Source organism: Symphalangus syndactylus, chromosome 19, assembly GCF_028878055.3.
Source record: "Symphalangus syndactylus isolate Jambi chromosome 19, NHGRI_mSymSyn1-v2.1_pri, whole genome shotgun sequence".
Lineage (NCBI taxonomy): Eukaryota > Metazoa > Chordata > Mammalia > Primates > Hylobatidae > Symphalangus > Symphalangus syndactylus.
This window is the reverse complement of record NC_072434.2, coordinates 77,113,691-77,120,787: the sequence shown is the minus strand read 5'-3', so window position 1 is coordinate 77,120,787 and position 7,097 is coordinate 77,113,691. Positions and strand designations below refer to the sequence as shown.

The following is a 7,097-nucleotide window of genomic DNA, read 5'->3' as shown; positions in this document are numbered from 1 at the left end:
AAGAAGTGGGATGGGAAGGTGAGAGAGTGAGAATTGTGGCTAACACCGTCGTTGAAGTGTCTGATCAGACTTCCATATATGATCATTGTGTATTGGATATTAAGGAACACATCAAAGGGGTGGGTTCCTCTTCATCTCTTAGACAGTGGACATTTGCAGCTGCAGCAGTAAGACCCACCTCAATGACAACCCACTGACCCAGGATCTGCTCCGGACTGTAGTGGATTTGTGCCATAGGGATCAAAATGCTGGAGGAGATGTGGTTCTTCTCCTCAAGGCCCTTATAGACAATCAAACACGCAATAAGGTGAAATGTGAGTATGTCCTCCCTAGGCACTCCCAGGAAAAGTTCCTTCACAGATGCTCCTCCTGCAGGGTTTTGTTGAGTACATAGGAGATAATGTTGATATCTCTTGTAGAGTATCTACAACGTATGAGGATACACCTGTGAGATGGTGAGCGCTTGAAAAGCCGAGCCTTATGTCCTGTGCATTTTATATTCCCAGCACCTAGCATGGTCTGGAACATCAGAGGATCTTCATAAATGTTTTTTTTGTTTTTGTTTTTGAGACGGAGTCTCACTCTGTCACCCAGATTGGAGTGCAGTGGCATGATCCCGGCTCACTGCAAGCTCCACATCCCGGGTTCACATCATCCTCCTGCCTCAGCCTCCCGAGTAGCTGGGACTACAGGCGCCTGCCACCACGCCCGGCTAATGTTTTATATTTTTAGTAGAGATGGGGTTTCACCGTGTTAGCCAGGAAGGTCTTGATCTCCTGACCTTGTGATCCGCCCGCCAGCCTCCCAAAGTGCTGAGATTACAGGGGTGAGCCACCGCACCCGGCTTCATAAACGTTTGTTAAATGAATACATGACAATCTTGTAAATGCTGATAATGGGGTGACAGTTGGGAAACTCATCAAAACCTGGAGTGCTCAGGAATTGTATTATGTCACAGGATTGCTTTTTGACCTGTTTAGTTATACCTAATCCCGAATATAGGTATAATTTAAAAAGATACCTATAATTTAAAAAGATACAAAAGATTGTATAATGTGTACATGCTTCAGATCAGAGAGAAATATAGAGTGGAAGGGACCGCCTCTATTTAACTTTTAACAGGGCTGTGTTCTAGGAAGTGTTTGTGATAGGGAAGTAGAGATAACATTCTCTCTTCAGGAAGAAGTCTGACTCTAGAAGGGGAGGAACTGAAAGCCCCAATCCAGTCTCAGGGAACCCAGATCAAAACTCTGACAAAAAAGCCTGCTCAGGAAATCCTACGGTGTGGCTGGAAGGTAAGTTAGAGGCTGCCTCCACCTGCTTTATTATTCCTGTGTATAGATGACTGTTGCTGTTCATTTAGGCAGAATCAATTCCAGTCTAGCTTAAAAGATGCTTCTGAGACCCTTTAATCTTTCAGCATCTAATTCAAATGTCAAGCAATTTACAATAATAGTTTCAAGTAATGCTTCCTCACAGGTGAGTCAACATTTCTAAGAAAGTAGAAAAGTTGGGTATAAAAAGTTCAATTCTTTCTCGTCGGAAAAAAGATCCAGGACATTCCTACCGTGGGCTGAGCGCTGCCTGGAGGGCAGGGAAGAAGGGGTGAGCGCACCGGGCTGGGATGCGGGTGCCTGGAACTGCCGGTCTCTCCGTTTTCCCCCTGGCTCCTAAAGGTCTCTTAGCAGCATTTCCTGCACGCTGGCACCCCCTGTCCTCCTAACGTTTTACTGCCTGCGTGTTTCTCTGTGCTTCCCCACCCTCCCACCCACCGGGCCCGGGGCGCCCTCCGGGGGCCGGCACACAGCAGGGTCTCGCTTCCTCGCGCTGTCTTCTTCAGATGGGATCACTACGACTTGCGGCCGTTTGGGCGTTCGCGGGGCCTCGGCGATTCTGTGGCGCCCGGGGCTGTGTCTGTAGCCACAGCGGCCGAGGCTCACGGATCCGAACGCCCGGCCGCCGCGTCTGTCCCAAGTTGGGCGACGGGAGGGCCGGGTGGGGTCGCGCCTGCGCCAGGGGCGGCTCAGAACCAGACTCGCGGTTTTTAACTTATTCCTCAGAGGGGCGAAAGCGAGTCCCGAGGAGGACGGCGACGGCTCTCTAGAAGCCGGGGTCCAGGTAGGCTGCCCGGCCCTCGAGCTCGCCCAGCGCCCTTCATGCTGCGCCCCGCAGCCCCCTCCCCAAGAAGGGCGTCCGAGCCCCTCCTGGACGCGCAGCTCCCGCGCACCGCGGGGCCTGGGAACAGCGCACCGGCTGCGCCCGGAGCCCGGCGGGCGGTGAGACTGACAGCGCCCGCGCCCAATCGCGGGGCGGGGCCGAGGGGGGCCTGCAGGCGGCGGCCAATGGGAGCCCGCAGAGCGGGCGGGGGGCGGTGCCGCTGGGCGGGCGGGCGGTGGCATCGGGAGCCGGCGCGGCAGACTGGGAGCCCGGGAGGAGCCGGCGGAGCGAGAGGAGGAGGAGGACGGAGGAGGAGCATCGCGCCCCCGCCGGCCGCTCGAGCGCAGGCCGAGAGCTCCAGCCGCAGCCGGCGGGTCCGGGCCGCCTCCGCCGGAGCCCGGCGCGGGGAGAGTCCGGGCCGATGGGCAGCCCGGGGCAGCGGCGGGCGGCGAGGCGGCAGCCCGGGTACGCGCCGCCCGGCGCGCACAGGCTGTAGCAGGTCCAGGCGGACGGCGTTGCGAAGGTTCGTGTCGGGGAATCCGACGGGCAGCGTGGCGAGGGTCGGTTCGGGATGGCTGCGGCCAGGCGGGGACTGTCCCGAAGGGGAAGGGGATGCCCTTCGGGGCGCCTTGGGGGGCTGACGGTGGCGAGGGGCGCGGGGGTGCGAGGGGCGCGGCGCAGGGTCCGGCTTGTAGACGCAGATGCACCCGCGCTCCCGGCCCCGGCTGGAAGAGGAGCCGCCGCCGCCGCCTGTTCTCTCCAAGTTATCGATCGGCGGAAAGGTTATTTCCGTCTCGGCGACACAGGCACTGAGGGGGGGAATCTCCTCCAGGTGCTCAGAACTCCGCTCTGACTAACGCTTTCTGGAAGGGCTCGCGGTTGCCCGACGTAGCTTCCCCGGCGCGCCTGGCCGGCTGACGCCGAACTTGCTGCGGGGCTATATTCCCCTTCTAGAAGCGGTGCGCCCGGAGCGCGCGTCCTTACCGGGACGGATCCCTCTTTGTAAGACCGTGAGCCTCTGACGAGCGCCCTTCTCACTCAGCGCGACCTTTCTTCCCACTTTGCCAGCTCCTGGGCCTCTCCGGGTCTTCCCATGTCAGTGAGGGTAGTTTGCCCACGTCCTGGGAATATCCCCAGGAACACCTACAGATTAATTTTCAGCCGTGCCGCAAACCCAAAGAATCAATTTCGGCTCATCATCTACAAGAGAGAGCCGAGGCTTCTCGGAAAGAGAGAACAACTTGGCATTACCCCTCTGGGAGATATTTGTCATCATTAACCTGCTTGGGTTAAATTAATTCAGTCCAAGATGACTCTGGCCAGAGTATTGGAAAAAATCAAGTGCATTGGTCACGGAATTGTGCTCACCAAAACATGATTTTGGTCAAAATAAAATTGTAGACATTTTGGATTTTGGTTAGATTGAGACTGGGTTTTGACAAGGATGGCTTTTTTTCAAAAAACAAGGAAAAAAACCCTCAAGGAATCTTGGTGATTCTCATGGCTTTGCTCAGTAAGTTCAAAATAGTCGCACAGATTTTTCTTTTCTTTGCCTCTTTTGTCTGCAGTCTCCATTCTAAACGTTAACACTAGATGGCTTTCTTATGACAGACATTTAGTAAACTGCCCATTTGAGTTGCATTTGTGTGCAGCCTAGGTTGTAATTTTTCCAGTGTTACAATTAGTAATTGAAGAAAAAAGATCTCCCAAACTGTTGCTTTTTATTATTTTCCTAGAAAACCTACACATACCGATATTTTTGCGGATATTGAGAGGTGGCCTATTATTTTTGGCATTCCTAAAGTTGAATTTCAAGAGACAACTTGGTTACTGTGTTTAGTTACATCATTTAAGAATGTCTGTTTCATGTTTGGACTTACTTAAAGAATTCAGAGTTCTGTTAGTTTTGTCATCCTGTTTAGACAATATTTCCAGTTAAAAGATGTGTACCGCTTGATTGAATTTCACTGCTTGATTCAGAGTTATAAGAGAGTATTATTCATGAGAAATTGCAATCTTTCTTAAGTTTTGGGTATAAATCACATTGATTCTTCCTAAAAGATTCCATTGATCCATTTTGGGAAGAGATGCAGTTAAAGTATCTGCATGATTCATACCAGGGATTGTGTTAGGGACATCTTCTCCCCAGAGGATATTTGATTTTTTCATTTCTAAGCACAAGCCCTTTTAGGACAAGCACAATAGCCCGTAGTTTCAGCAGTAACAGCAGCAGCAGCAGCAGCAGCAGCAGCAGCAGCAGCAGCAGCAGCAGGCTCCCAGTTATGTTTTTAAGCACTTTTATTCTAAAGCAAGATCATGGCAGCCTGTCCAAATCTTGCCTAGGTAGGCAAACTTATTTATACGCTGGATAAATGTCTTGAAATTATCTTTATAGCGTTCATTTATTGTGTGCCTTGCCCAGCTTAAAATAAGACATGTTGAATTTGTTCTAAATTAGAGTGTATTCATAAATAGCTGAAGGAAAAAGAAGAAAAACTACAGAGCAAACATCTGGGAAGTAGGAAATGAAATCAGAAACAGCTTTTATCAGTACCCACATTCCACCTATAGATGGGGTGAAATGAACTTGGATAAGAAGCAGTGTAAGCACTTGATCCGGAAAGTAAAGCAAGAGCTAGATCACAGGTATGGGGGTGGAGCTTCTTGCTTTTAGTATGGGCCACAGATTTTACCCAGTTGCTTTAAGTATATGTTTTTCATTAAATGCTTTTTATGTTTTTAAATCATAGATTTTCTCAAAGAGCTTTAATTGTATGGAATGTAACTTTTAGTCTAATAGGGGAATTATCAGATCATGATTTGGCTTCTCTGATGCTTACTGTAGTTAAAGCTGTGTAATATGGATTTGGAAGGTGTTTTTTTTTCTCCTCCTCACCCCCAAAGACTGGGATGGTGTTTTGAAGGATTCCTTGATACCTGAGCTTAGTAAACACTTGTCCACCTTGGGGATCTTTTTACCTGAGGCAAAGGGGAAGCGGGTTATTATTTTGAAATTAGCAGTCTATTTCTGAAAGTAAGGAAATACTAGCTACCCTGAAAAACCAGTTGTTTGGTAATTGAAACTGGTTTAAAAGCACTGTGTTTGGGCATCGAAACTAGTTTAGAGGGATTGTGTTTCCTGCATACTTTGCAAAGAACTATGTGTTTATGTGGATACAGCCCCTTGCCCCCAACCATAATTGGTAAATGCAGGGTTATTTTTTGAGATTGAGGAAGGCATTGAGTTTTTGAATTTCTGATCAATTTATGGTGGTAGTTTAGGATTACAAATCCTTTTAAAGACACACTGAATTTGAAGAAAATTTAGACTGGGGTATTGTTAATTGAAAAGCTGCTTTTTTTTTTTCTTTCTGTTTTGAACTTCAGTGAAATACAAAGTACAGTCCTAGAAAATTGTAAACTATGTTCTAGGTTTTCTACTTCTGTTAATGTGCCTAATTCATTTGCAGAGTGAGAGTAGAAAAAGCTTTAGGCACTGACAGGAACCTTGAGCTTCCTGCCTCTAGCACCTGTCACAAATGAATTTGGATGAAAGTATTTTCATGATGCCTTTCAGCACCAAAATCTGGGGTTTCTTTAAGGTTTAAAACGAATGTATTAGAGTAATGAAAATGCCTGTCTGACTGGGATGTTTATATTTTTCATGATTATGTCATTTCTTTGCCTTGGCCCATAGTAAGTTTGTATGTGAATGCTTTGCATGAGGGTCATAGCTACTTGGTTTACCTTGAAATCAATGATTCAGAAATTGCTTTTTCTGTTCCAATTGCATTTAGCTGTGACTCCTTTTAAAAGAGTGGTAACAATGTGGTAGGAATTTAAAAGCCTCTCAACTTTAGGCATAGATTATTTTGATCCTTTCTGAACTTGATTCATAAACTTTGGTTCCAAAGAACTGCAGTTGTAGAAGGGAGCCAGATCTTGACTCACTGTTGAGGTTCTGCTTCTTGAGAGATTTCATATTTAGTGCAACCCAATTCTTTGGTTCATTTTTCCACCGCTAGTACTAGATAGCCAAGTTGAGTGGTAGGAAGGAAGAAAATACGCAGCAAGTTGAGTCTAGTTGTCATAGCACCTTTGGACCAGAAAGGACCTTAAAGATTGTCTCATCATGTTGTTCCTATACCTTTTGTTTTCATCTACCTGTAAAATGAAAAAAAAAAAAAGCAAATATTAGGGATTGTCAGATATGTCAGCATTTAATGTTGCTACTACATAAGTGTGTTTAAAATTGACAAGAGCAGTTACTACCTATTGTCAATGCATTTCGTCAGAATACATTTGATGTACCAAAAGAAAAAAGGTAGGGAAAGGGAGAAGAATATGTATGCTGTCAGACTTAAAGGAGAGTTCTTCATATCCAGAGAGGAGCTGTGTTAAAATTACCCCACTCATGGATTTATAGCTATCCCCACACAGGCACTTTTTCCTTTTGCATGGGTCAGTGAGAAATTCAGTAAGGACCAGGGTTTGGAAATCACCGAGTAGCTCAACTAACCCTTCTTTGATATTTGGATCCTTTTATATAATCTCTATAAGGGTCTTCCGGTAATACCTGAACATTGCAAGTAACGGGTGGTGATCTCCACCTTTTAATGGTTTTGAGTACTAGAAAGTTTTTTTGGCCTATAGAATTGAAATCTGATTCTGCTTGTTTATCCAAATTCTACTGCCTTGGTGGCCTACAGAACAAATCCTTCAGTCTCTGTCAGAGTTGGGCTCCTGGTGTAACGTGACCCGTGAACATGACCCATGTAGAGTAGAGCAGGAGTGTCTTGTCATAGGTTGCATTTTGCTTGCACTGATGTAGTCCAAGTTTGCATTCACTTTTCCGGTGGCCAGACTCAACGAGTTTCCTTTTCACTAAAACCCCCCGAGCTGTTAATCACATGCTACCATCGAACCTCGTCTTTCCATCT

The 7,097-nt window shown here is 47.2% G+C and overlaps 1 protein-coding gene across 5 annotated transcripts in view; it reads left to right on the top strand.

The window, feature by feature from the left end:
- Positions 1-2,099: 2,099 nt before the first annotated feature.
- Positions 2,100-7,097, top strand: part of SIPA1L2 (signal induced proliferation associated 1 like 2) — a 237,876-nt gene continuing 232,878 nt past the window's right edge. For 4 of the 5 annotated variants that reach the window (XM_055234193.2, XM_063614018.1, XM_063614019.1 and 1 more), the window contains exon 1: positions 2,449-2,680. The gene's annotated coding sequence lies outside the window, so the exon portion shown is untranslated. Of the gene's footprint in view, positions 2,119-2,448; positions 2,681-7,097 lie in introns of those variants that run through there. The other variant, XM_055234196.2, reaches the window with a different exon arrangement.